At 42.5% G+C, this 12924-nt stretch overlaps 1 protein-coding gene and 1 pseudogene across 2 annotated transcripts in view; both read right to left on the bottom strand.

Moving 5' to 3' along the window:
• The window catches only part of LOC146476342 (putative serine/threonine-protein kinase drkB), a 214446-nt gene that overhangs the window by 88997 nt on the left and 112525 nt on the right, over nt 1-12924 (bottom strand). The gene's annotated exons all lie outside the window — the stretch shown is intronic.
• LOC146476348 (uncharacterized) overlaps nt 1-12924 on the bottom strand; it is an 83484-nt pseudogene that overhangs the window by 36362 nt on the left and 34198 nt on the right. The window lies entirely within an intron of this gene.

Below are 12924 nucleotides of genomic sequence, written 5' to 3'. Positions count from 1 at the left end.
CTTTGACAAGAAAAAAAAAAAAAAGAAAAAAAACCTCACTATTGTGGAAAAATGTTACTGTCATTTATGATAGCTGAATAAAACCAATATTTTGTCATCGTTCTTCTATTGATGTAGTCGCTGTGAAATGGAACGTAATCCACAATGGACGGTTTAACGTTCATTTTGTAGAAAAGGCTAAAAAATAAATGCGATGAAGCGTTTTCATGACGGGACGCACAGGGCGTCTACTGTAAGTACCGCAGAGAAATGCTAGGAAATTTTCCTAGCATTCCTTACATACTCTCACAAGGGTTCTTCGCCTTGCGGCCAGGAAAGGCGTCATAATCTGTTTGAATGTCATGGACGAGGTCATTTAATCAAAAATAGACCAGAAAGGGCCGATGGAATATGAGACAAATTAAATTGAAGTTACGATATTAAACACTTTCTTTAAAATTAAATACAGTGTGTTCGGTCGAGTCTTTCCCGACGCTTTTTAACGATGGCGGACTCCGCCGACGCCAATAATCTGGAACGAAAGGGGGTCATTAGATCACGTCCAAACACGCGTGAAAAGAGAACTAAGCAGCAAAAAGAATGGAAGAAAAACGACGTCAGCGAGAAAGAGCAAGGGCAAGGAATGCTATGACTACAGCACGACAGGACGGGTATGCCGATAAAGCAAGTAATCCCGCAAATTATGTGAGAGAGCGACTAGGGGTGTACCAAGTGTGAGCGAAAGTAGACCAGAGATGTAAGGACTCATGGGTCGACTTATACATGTCATCCAGTTGTAATTGCCTCGTCTCAATTTTCCTTTACAAACAAAAACAGTGGTGATAAAGACAGTAAACAAAATTGTATTCCGCGGTTGAAGAATTTGACAGTGTAAATATACGGTTTCGATTATGACGCACATAACAGGACACAGGCGGCCGCTACTGTTAGTAACGTGGAGCAGAATTTACAAGCATTCTTAACATACGTTCATTGAGGACGCACCAGGATCTAGATTATTCCGTTTTGAGACCACAAAGCAGGTTATCATAATATGTTTTAATGTATGCCGAAAGAATATGATCTAAATTTAATCATCGAGCAAATTATTAATTAATGCACACGCACTTTTCCATAGAAGAAACACCAGACTGGTCTCGAAGAACAAGCGTTATTTTTTCTGTGTTTCGCGGGCGAGCGCAAAACGCGAGGTGAACGCGCGCTACGAGTCACGCGGGACAGGAGAGGTGAGAAGAAAAAAATATACATGTATATGCATATCTCTCTCTTGTTCCATCGTATTAACGATGCTACAGCAAACTGTACAAGGAGGGGACAACCTTCAGTCTTGTGGAAAAAATTTATTTCATGTTATTTGAGAGCATGTATGTAAAGGGGGGGGGGGGGGGGGTCTTGTCTTTTCCCAGAAGAGAACATCCAACAGATCACTTGAACGGTTGTCAAAACAAGAAAAAGTAACAATTCTAGCAGCTCTATTCTGTAGCTTTCGGAGTTTGTCAGATAAACCCTTCCCAATGTTGCCCCTTACACGGGACTACAGTAATTAAATAGCGCATTGCAAGTGCACTGTACATATTTTGTTTAGTTTCTTGCCGACCTTGGTCCGGTTTTCATAGGATACCTGTTATTTAAGTGCGTGGTTATGTAGGTTTATTCAGTGGGTTTTCCTAGCTGAGTAGTAGACGGAATACTGAAAGTTCACACGGTCGGTTAACCGAAACATTTCTGCAAAATCAGAGTATCATACTTCGAACATTCGAGCTCATAGGCTCAAAGGTTATATGTAGTTCACTTTTGAGTTGAATTGTTAGTTGTTGCCTGTTTAATGCAGTTGTGAACAGTTAAGTGTCTCAGTTGTGTTAGCAAGATGCAGCTGTAGAGGAGCAGCTGTGGCCACTATCAGTTTAGAAAGCCAAGTAAAGAAAACACAAAAATGTAACTAAGAGTCTTGTTACCTCTAGTCTTTAACCAAGCGAGTGCCCAACAGAGCACTTAGCTCTTTACAAGGGCTGTTCCATTTCTACTTGCTACATTAAAATTGCATGGCTCGTTGCTTCTTAATTTATGTTCAACATCAAATATTTTTCAAGCAAAAGTTATGGTTATATCTTAGGGATAGAAACCCCTCAGAATTCGCCATTGAGTTCGATCAATGATCAAGTTACTGATATCATCTATCAAGTTGGTTGCACTAACAATTCAAATCGCACATCATCGCAGACACAATCACATTATAACTGAAAGAAGTGCGTTAGTTTGCGATTAAACAATGATTTCCGTCCGTGACACTGTTTTGGCATTTAAATTTGACTGGATGTGCGCCTCGCTACCTTAGCGATCGGTTCATGGTCGTTCATGACTGCAATCTGTACAATGGGTGTACATACTTTCACATATTATGTGATTGTTTTAATATACAGAACGAGTAAAAAATCGCCAACATTGCAATATGTAAATTACAGTAAAAGAATTATATATTACAGATCGAAACTTTGCCGTTGTACAACGGCGAGGTAAATGCCTCTGTATATAGAAGTGACTGAAATCTCGCCGTTGTACAACGGCGAAATAAACCGTCTGTACAAGAGAAGGCATCGGTATCTCGCCGTTGATCATCGGCGAAGCGAACCGTCTGTATAATAGAAGGCATTGGTATCTCGCCGTTGATCATCGGCGAAGCGAACCGTCTGTATAATAGAAGGCATCAGTATCTCGCCGTTGATCATCGGCGAAGCGAACCGTCTGTATAGTAAAAGGCATCGATATCTCGCCGTTGATCATCGGCGAAGCAAACCGTCTGTATAATAGAAGGCATCGATATCTCGCCGTTGATCATCGGCGAAGCGAAGCGACTGTATAATAGAAGAAATCGATATCTCGCCGTTGATCATTGGCAAAGCGAACCGTCTGTATAATAGAAGAAATCGGTATCTCGCCGTTGATCATCGGCGAAGCGAACCGTCTGTATATTAAAAGGCATCGATATCTCGCCGTTGATCATCGGCGAAGCGAACCATCTGTATAATAGAAGGCACCGGTATCTCGCTGTTGATCATCGGCGAAGCGAACCGTCTGTATAATAAAAGGCATCGATATCTCGCCGTTGATCATCGGCGAAGTGAACCGTCTGTATAATAGAAGGCATCGGTATCTCGCCGTTGATCATCGGCGAAGCAAACCGTCTGTATAATAGAAGGCATCGATATCTCGCCGTTGATCATCGGCGAAGTGAACCGTCTGTATAATAGAAGGCATCGGTATCTCGCCGTTGATCATCGGTGAAGAGAACCGTCTGGATAATAAAAGGCATCGATGTCTCGCCGTTGATCATCGGCGAAGCGAGCCGTCTGTATAATAGAAGGCATCGATATCTCGCCGTTGATCATCGGCGAAGTGAACCGTCTGTATAATAGAAGAAATCGATATCTCGCCGTTGATCATCGGCGAAGTGAACCGTCTGTATAATAGAAGAAATCGATATCTCGCCGTTGATCATCGGCGAAGCGAACCGTCTGTATAATAGAAGGCATCGGTATCTCGCCGTTGATCATCGGCGAAGAGAACCGTCTGTATATTAAAAGGCATCGATATCTCGCCGTTGATCATCGGCGAAGCAAACCGTCTGTATAATAGAAGGCATCGATATCTCGCCGTTGATCATCGGCGAAGTGAACCGTCTGTATAATAGAAGGCATCGGTATCTCGCCGTTGATCATCGGTGAAGTGAACCGTCTGTATAATAGAAGGCATCGGTATCTCGCCGTTGATCATCGGCGAAGTGAACCGTCTGTATAATAGAAGAAATCGGTATCTCGCCGTTGATCATCGGCGAAGTGAACCGTCTGTATAATAGAAGAAATCGATATCTCGCCGTTGATCATCGGCGAAGCGAACCGTCTGTATAATAGAAGGCATCGGTATCTCGCCGTTGATCATCGGCGAAGAGAACCGTCTGTATTTTAAAAGGCATCGATGTCTCGCCGTTGATCATCGGCGAAGCAAACCGTCTGTATAATAGAAGGCATCGATATCTCGCCGTTGATCATCGGCGAAGTGAACCGTCTGTATAATAGAAGGCATCGGTATCTCGCCGTTGATCATCGGTGAAGCGAACCGTCTGTATAATAAAAGGCATCGATATCTCGCCGTTGATCATCGGCGAAGCGAGCCGTCTGTATAATAGAAGGCATCGATATCTCGCCGTTGATCATCGGCGAAGTGAAGCGTCTGTATAATAGAAGAAATCGATATCTTGCCGTTGATCATCGGCGAAGCGAACCGTCTGTATAATAAAAGGCATCGATATCTCGCCGTTGATCATCGGCGAAGTGAACCGTCTGTATAATAGAAGAAATCGATATCTTGCCGTTGATCATCGGCGAAGCGAACCGTCTGTATAATAGAAGGCATCGGTATCTCGCCGTTGATCATCGGCGAAGTAAAGTCATAAGATTTCCCATGTTCCATTACATGTTTTTCATTTACCCTGATCAGGCAAATCGACAGTCGTTTTGTCATACGCGTTGAAATCAAGAGCGCCAGTCCTCGGGATTCCGGCCAAATCATGGACGCCTCTTTGGGATTTAAAATCCCTACAGGGGCAATGATGAGGATAATTTTAATTAAAGGTGTGAAATGGAAATGTCCTTAAAGGTATCAAACGAGGGTCTTGTTACACATCAGATCATTTATCACACGTGTAGCAGTTAGCGCTGTTAGTAACTTGCCTATAGCGAACGTATTTGCGATCGAGGTTTGATTGAATATCGACAATGTCGCAGTGGTCCAGTTACGCAGATTGTGTTCGTGGTTTTTCCTCTGAGGAGAGCGACTCCTGGCTCTGGTTTTATCAGTTTCAGGATGAAGTTGATGCGCTGGAAATCGCAAAGTTATTGTCACTTGAGTGCCCATAACGGCAATTTTTTTATTTTCTCATCTGAATCTTTACATCACGCGAAGAACGTCCGCGAAAAAATTTTTCGATTTGCATGAAACGCGAATTTTTTATGAATTTTACAAATCTTTAAAATCCTATTTTATTGCGGTCCACCCGCCCCGCTGATGAGAATGCCGACGGGCTCACAATAGGGCCACGTGACATGTCTGTGACGTACATTCACGAACTCTCGTGTCTAAACACTCACTTGACCTTCAGTAAAGTACATTCGCGGCAGAAAGAAAATCGTCAGATTCACCGGTAGGAAAGAAAAACTTAGCTCCAAATAAGTATATTCCATGGCAGAAAACTTATCTGACACGAAAAGTGAGCAAACCGCTGAAGAAAGCAGCTAGGACGAATTTGAAAGCGTCGAAGTCGAGGCGATAGATGGCGTCCACGAAACAAGTAATACGTGTGAAGATGATGATACACTCGAACCGTACGCGGACGAGCCGATAGCAGACGAAGAATGGCTAAAAAGATATCGCAAGGAACAAGAGGAGAAGCGACGACTCAAAGAAGATTTAACGAAACGCTTGGAGAATAGAGTGCGTGTTAGTGAATGGTAAAGTTCTCACCTTGCAAAAATTTTGCATACGCGCTCTTCATTTTCATCTGTCAAAACTATGGCCAAGTACTCACATACATTCGAACGAATTATTTTCCATGTAGATGTACTTGTGGTAACTGTAGCCGTGATCTGCTAGCAAATATCAGCGAGTGCTACTGCTGCAAGGAACTCGAAGGCAATTGGGAAGCGCTGACTAGCGACATTGTTCTCGCGGAACTACAGGAGAGACACGTGTTGAACTGTGATAATAATAGCTTGTCTCGTTCTCTGAAATTTCGGCCGTAAATTTAATTGTAGGATGGAAGTTGTTAGCGTGTCCAATGAACAGGTTAATTTCAGCCAATTTATAAGTATTATAAATTAAAGTTAATGTGACAACCATGAAGTTACGGCTTCAGGTTTTGATTACCGGTGATGTGATATGCTACCAAGACAGGACCTGTCAAATCCCAATGCCCAAAGGTCATTCCGGTCCTTGTGCAACATCCGGTTATCTTATTAGACCAATGGGGATCGAGGTGCTCACGTGAAATCAAATACCATGAATATACCATTGTTCATCGTGCCTTTCTGTATGAAACCTTCACACGTGTAGTTTTGTTCTACAAGTTCAGCTGTGTTTTACAAGTTCCACGTTCGGTTTACCAGTCCTACAGTTTTCAGTCCATAGTATTCTTGTTTTCTCTGCGATTTACCAGCGGTTTTATACGGTTCGACGATCTTTGGTCCGGATAACACACATAATGCCGCCTCGACGCTCTCGTTCCCGAACAGCCGCGGGAAGTCTCCAACTCCGAACTGCTGTTTTGCAAGCCCTCTCGCTCCCACAGCTCCGCGATATCTGCCAAACTAACGGTCTCCCCGTCACGGGCAACCGAAATGTTCTTACCGAGCGATTGAGGGGCGCAGGTATTGCTTTAGAAGGCTCTGACGAGCGTGGCGAACAGAACAATCGGCGGAATAATCCTTCACCGATGGCGGACCCACCCGCTTCGGAACGCCCCCAAAGTTTTACAAATGAACCTGAAATGACAACCATCAAGCGCTTTGTTCAAGAAGCTGTCTCTGATGCGGCGACAGGAATCGCAAGTGAAGCTGCGAAAGCTGCGGTCAACGCTATGCGGGCCCAACAGAACTCACCATTTGCTCCAGCCGACGCCATCTTGCCAACACAACAACAACAACAAGTCCTCGGATCATCGCCTCTCTCGCAAGAAATCCAAGCGACATTGCCAGGACATTCACCGGGTACAGTGGACACTTCTTTACAAAATGGTGCGCCCTTCCAGGCCATCCCGTCAGCATACGTGAAGGAAATCCAGACCGGTGAGTTCTTTGATCTTTCAAAATTACTCCCCAAAAACTTATCAATTCATGATGAGGGAGACAACTTAGTGCTATCCCTGGATAACTCGGTGGTCAAAGTTTCTAAAAAGACGACATCAGGCGCTGGTCTGGGATGGGCGGTCTATGATTACAAATTTCGCCAGAAGGCGAGCACCATTCCAATTAGAGATAAAATTCTGCCACATGGTAAGGTCCTTAAAAAACCCGGAGCTAAGTTTGATATGATGATGGAGGTTTTGTATTGTTATTGCTTTTTCCCTTGGGAGGCGTTCAGAGTTCTGTGTTGTTTTTGTGGTTGTTGTTGTCGTTGTGTGTGCGTGTGCCTTCTTTTGCAGATCTGTAATTCGCCGATCGCGGGCTCTCGTTTTTGGATGGATTGGAGGCCTCTATGGACGGTGTTTTTGGAAACGGCCCTTTATGCTGTTTCTCTTCCCTTTCTTTGTTCACGGAGATCTCAGAAGCTCGCTCCTGGTCGGCGGACGGGTGGAGCAGGCAGTGCTTCTCACGTGTATTTCACGCGGACGATGCGGTTGTGTGTTCACCCAGAAATTCCCTCAGAGATCTCAGGAACTGTTGCAGTACCTAACTCTAACTCTAATTAGATATGCAGCTAGGGTCCATAATGTTTCCAGTCAACTTGTAAGGGATATCTACAACTAATGAGACAACAATAGGGCTTGTGGTTCGTCATGGGGAATACACTTTGTGTATTTGTGGGATGAAGTGCTCCCAATACAGGTCACACTTTTCCCCATGGACTCACAGTCTTAAAACATCCTGCCCCATTCACAACTGGTTACTACGGTAACCATGGAAATAGACTTGGATAGGATAGGACCTCGCTCTGAGGGGATTGTTGGCCCCATGGGGAGTGTCCCATAAGGACCTCGCTCATGGGGGATTATCGCTCTCTGGGAAGGATTACATGAAGTCCTCACTCATTGGGGGGCCCTCTGGGGAGATTGTTGGCTCGCTCAGGGGGGGGCCCTTTGGGGAGGATGTATCCTTGCTCAGTGGGGATTGCCCTCAGGGGGGGACTCGATACAGGCCTTGCCCACGGGGGTCTCGGCCCTCTGGGGAGGCAGGTTCCCAATTTAGTTTAGCCTGACCTGTATATAAGTTCTGCCGGAATGGAGTGCTTCCTCCCCTACCCCTTTATCCCACAATCTGTTGTTGTCTCACTTACTCTCATGGGTTGGGAACATTAACTTTTTGTCACTGTCCCACAGTTTACCAAATCCATTGTATCTTTTAGGCGCATACGTCTTGCGAAATGTTCGAAGTCTCACAAGAGTTGGCGTCTAATGTAATTGGTGTCTGTCACCGGTGTCGGGACAAATTTGAGCCTTTAGAAATAACGCTAACAGGCTGTCGCTAAGTTGTTTGTTTGAAAAATGCTTTATGAATTTCTCGTGTTTTTCTCTTTGTGTCTCAATCCGTTTTTAGTCAATTTTTTTCAGCGCTCTTTGCGCTTGTTATTTGTTTTGTTTTCAGAGATAACGCTGTTATACTTTTCAACATTTTTATTGTTTGCAGAATTCTACAACACGTGTGTACAATATTTGTTTGAGCTCGTTGAATTCTTGCTGCAGTTTATCTACCTTATCCGCCTACATCGTGGTTTACAATGTTTTCTGTGTTCGCCGAGCGCGACTGTTCTCGCATCGATCTATTTACATCAGTGGTAGCATTTGTGCTAGTATTTTTTGAGAGCTTGGTCTCAACGAAACTTCGCGGATCTCACGATCTATGAGAATATATACCAAAACAATTACGCCATATTTTATAAAACTTGCGACTGAGTTAACAGTGAGGTCAAACTATAAACCTCAGAAGGTTACAACACTTAGAATGTCACAAGCGGTTGTGAATATTCAGTATCGAAAGCTTACCATTCGCTTTTCCCTGCTCCTCTTCGAAGTTGGCTCTTGGTCTTCGTCTTCCTTTCGCTTAGCTGTTTTAAAGGATAAACACAAACGCGATGTCATCCTACTCCAGTTCACGTTTTAAGTTTAAACCTGAATTCATCAGCCTTGTGAAATCCTCGTCATTAAAGTGCATCGAGCACAAGGACGAGGTCTTTCCAGGCGCGCGTCCACATCTTCCTCCGCTCCAGCATAAAATCGATCCATTTCTTTCGCCTCCTCAGTCTTTGCGGGCATGTGGTGCCAAAGAAAGGAATCCTGTGCATGCTTATTCCAGTCGCTTCGTCTTTGATGTTTCCACATCTCGCTGCAACACATCTTTCCGGTATTTTCGAGAAACGTGCAGAAATACCGCGACTTGTTTCCGGTGAGATCCAGAGAAAGGCTGAAGTCACGTGTTCCTGAATCTACGTCACAGCTCTTGCTAAACCGAGAGGAGACTAATGCGAATGGTGGGCCAAAATGGCGGCAAATTTGAACGTCTTATATAACTCATAAAAAATTCGCGTTTTATGCAAATCGAAAAATTTTTCACTGAAGTTCTTAGGGTGATGTTTAGATTCAGATAAGAGAATAAAAAAAATTCCGATATGGGCACTTTAACTTTTGTGTATAGAGAACGCTAAGCAAGAGAAACATGTGAGCTATATGTTCTTTAGTCACAGATTATAACTATATACATGGGATGATTTTCAGATGCTCAAGGCAGAGAATTATTTAACATTTATGATACAAAAGATGTTAAATGTGTAAAAAAAAGTTGGAAGAGAATTTTTTAAGGAGTTGAATTATATTAATTGTGGGTACTTGGAAGCTTACAGATAATTTAGGAAGACAAGTTACAGAAAGGAAAGACCGTTGGTAATAGGGTTCTTTGCCCTATTAGATTGCTCAAACTGAGGCATTTAACTCGTCGTTGTACAAAGGCGAAATTTCAGTGTCCTTTATATACAGAGGCATTCACTTAGCCGTTGTACAACGGCGAGATTTAAGCCTCCTTCATATATAGAGGCCTTCACTTCGCCGTTGTACAACGGTGGGATTTTAGTGTCCTTTAAATGCAGAGGCATTTACCTCGCCGTTGTACAACGGCGAGATTTTAGTGTCCTTTGTATACATAGGCATTTACCTCGCCGTTGTACAACGGCGAGATTTCAGCCACTTCTATGTACAGAGGCATTTACCTCGCCGTTGTACAACGGCGAGATTTCAGTGCCCTTTATATACCGAAGCATTCATTTCACCGTTGTACAACGGCGAGATTTCAGTCACTTCTATATACAGAGGCATTTACCTCGCCGTTGTACAACGGCGAGATTTCAGTCACTTCTATATACAGAGGCATTTACCTTACAGAGGCATTTACCTCGCCGTTGTACAACGGTGAGATTTCAGTGTCCTTTATATACCGAAGCATTCATTTCGCCGTTGTACAACGGCGAGATTTTAGTGTCCTTTATATACATAGGCCATAGGCATTCACTTCGCCGTTGTACTGAACGGCGAGATTTCAGTCACTTCTATATACAGAGGCATTTACCTCGCCGTTGTACAACGGCGAGATTTCAGTGTCCTTTATATACCGAAGCATTCATTTCGCCGTTGTACAACGGCGAGATTTCAGTGTCCTTTATATACCGAAGCATTCATTTCGCCGTTGTACAACGGCGAGATTTCAGTGTCCTTTATATACCGAAGCATTCATTTCGCCGTTGAACAACGGCGAGATTTTAGTGTCCTTTATATACCGAAGCATTCATTTCGCCGTTGTACAACGGCGACATTTTAGTGTCCTTTAAAAACAGAGGCATTTACTTGGCCGTTGTACAACGGCGAGATTTTGATCGGTAATAGATAAGTTGTTTTTTACATATTACAAAGTTGGCGAATTTTTACTCGTTCTGTATATATATTCCGTATATCTGTATATATATTCCGTATATTGAAACAATCGCATAATATGTGTTTGTCTGATCACCGGTGTGGGGTGAAAATAACGTTGGAGAATGGATAGCGATTTATTTTCGAAAAGTGGATCCTTCTTAGCTGTAACTTAGAAACTACTTCTTTTATATTCCACATGAAATCGATTTCTATGTACTGATCCGGAGTATTTTCATAAATATTAAGGATACGTTTAAATAGTATTTAATCTAAATTATTCAGTGTATTATTGTTCTGAACTTGCCTTTGGTTGTCTGTGACGTTGTTCCCCTGCGCGTTGACCGCTCTTTTCCGCTGGTAGCCTGCGTTGCAGACGAACTAGAAGCATTTCGTTTTCGGTGAGGGAGAGTTGAGACAATTTTTCTTTTAATCCTTTTCCATGCAGTTCGAGGTGCGCTTCCTCACCCTTACAAACGTACTCAGATTTCTCAGCTTGTTTGATGGTACGTCGCCGCAATTCCGAATTGCCGTCCGATATCTTTTCTGAAGCTCGGGGATTATTCACTACTTTAAGAAGTACAGACGTATCCTTCGATTGCTCCATAGTAAGGAGCGAAACAGCGAAGAATTGTAGAAAAGGGACCGTGTTTAGCGCATGAGAATCAACCAGTACAAGATTTCACCATCTTCCGTGAAATTCAAATTATCAGCTTTGCTTCAGCGCAACCGGATGGCGTCCGATCAGTGACCTTTGACAAGTAAAAAAACAAGAGAAAAAACTCACCATATCGGGAAAATGTTACGTTATTACTGCCATTAATAATGGCTGAATAAAACCATCTAATTTTTCATCGTTCTTCCATTAATGTAGTCGCTATGAAATGGAACGTTATCCACAATGGCTTAATATTTGTAGTTTAACGTTGATGCGTTGATTCAGGAATGTTGTCAGAGCTTAAAGTGTATATGACAGATTTTTTAATTTGCTTGATCAAATCTTCAAGTTGTTTTCGAATGAAAATCAAACTTCCTGATCATTTGTTCATTTCCGCGTTTAAGGAGTGTAAAAGTGTCAAATTTCACATCCGGTTGGGTACAAAACCGCGCAAGACGGTAGACTGGGGATAGTAGGGCTGTGACGTCATTACAGGAATATTCCTCAGTTGTTTTTTGTGTGCCGAGAAAGAAAACTGTGTGGACGAAATTTTGAATGGGAATATTAAATACACAGAATGAAACAACTGAGGAATAAAGAAACTGCAAGACTAAGCGTTTCTGTATTGACGTCACAACACTACTATCCCACTCTCCCGTCTTGCGTTGTATTGTAGCCAACCGGAAGTGAAAGCTGATTGTAAACGCCTCAAACGTGCGGAAGAATGATTGATAAGGAATTTTTTTTCTATTTTCATACTAAACAACATAATCATTTGATCAAGAAAAAACAATTCTGTCATATACACTATAAGGAATAACAACAAGTTTACATATGCAGCGCAAAACCCATTGCAATTCTATTCGTACTCCACTAGTATTTGTTCCACGAAACCTCAAATAGGTAGGTTTTTTCTAGTGGGTGATACCTTAATGTCCTTAAACTACAGGACCCAGTTGTTCAAAGTCCGATTAAGCTAATCCTGGGTTAATGTGAACTATAACTCGAGTTTAATTACTAATCAACAGCGATTTTTCCAAAATATTCTTGTCCCTCAGTTTTAACTTAGACTTTCCTTTGCCATTAGCTTAAAATAAGCTTCCAAAAGCATGTTTCACGAGCGAGTTGAAAACCTCGGTTAACTTTTAATTCTGGCTTAGCGTTAATCGGCTTTCGAACAACCGGGCCCAGAAGATTACATTAATTATCTTGTGCTTGTCTAAACTACACAGAAATCAGAAATCGAAAACCAAATAAAAATAAATGATTAGAACTGTTTAAGTATCCGACGTGATTACTTTAATTTGAAATTAGATCATTTATTTCGTGAAGAAACTGAGCTTATTGAGACAAGATTCATAGTTTCCTTTAGACCTCCTGGCCATCTTCTTTCCTTTTCCTCACTATTACTACTTTTTTCTTCTTTCCTTTGTTTTGTGTTTGTGTCTGAAGCGTGTATGTCGTAGGTGTAAAACTAATAATAATAGCTAAAATGCGCGGGAAGGTACCGCGAAAAGTAGGAAATACAATCTTTGTTTAATTTTTGGGGGATTTTGAAAACTTATGTATACGTAAGTGCCTGGAGAGGGACAACTCGGGTCAA

Source organism: Pavona decussata, unplaced genomic scaffold, assembly GCF_977016875.1.
Source record: "Pavona decussata unplaced genomic scaffold, jaPavDecu1.1 SCAFFOLD_78, whole genome shotgun sequence".
NCBI classification, from domain to species: domain Eukaryota; kingdom Metazoa; phylum Cnidaria; class Anthozoa; order Scleractinia; family Agariciidae; genus Pavona; species Pavona decussata.
Note: the sequence above shows the minus strand (reverse complement) of the source record. Positions and strands in the feature narration are given on the sequence as shown.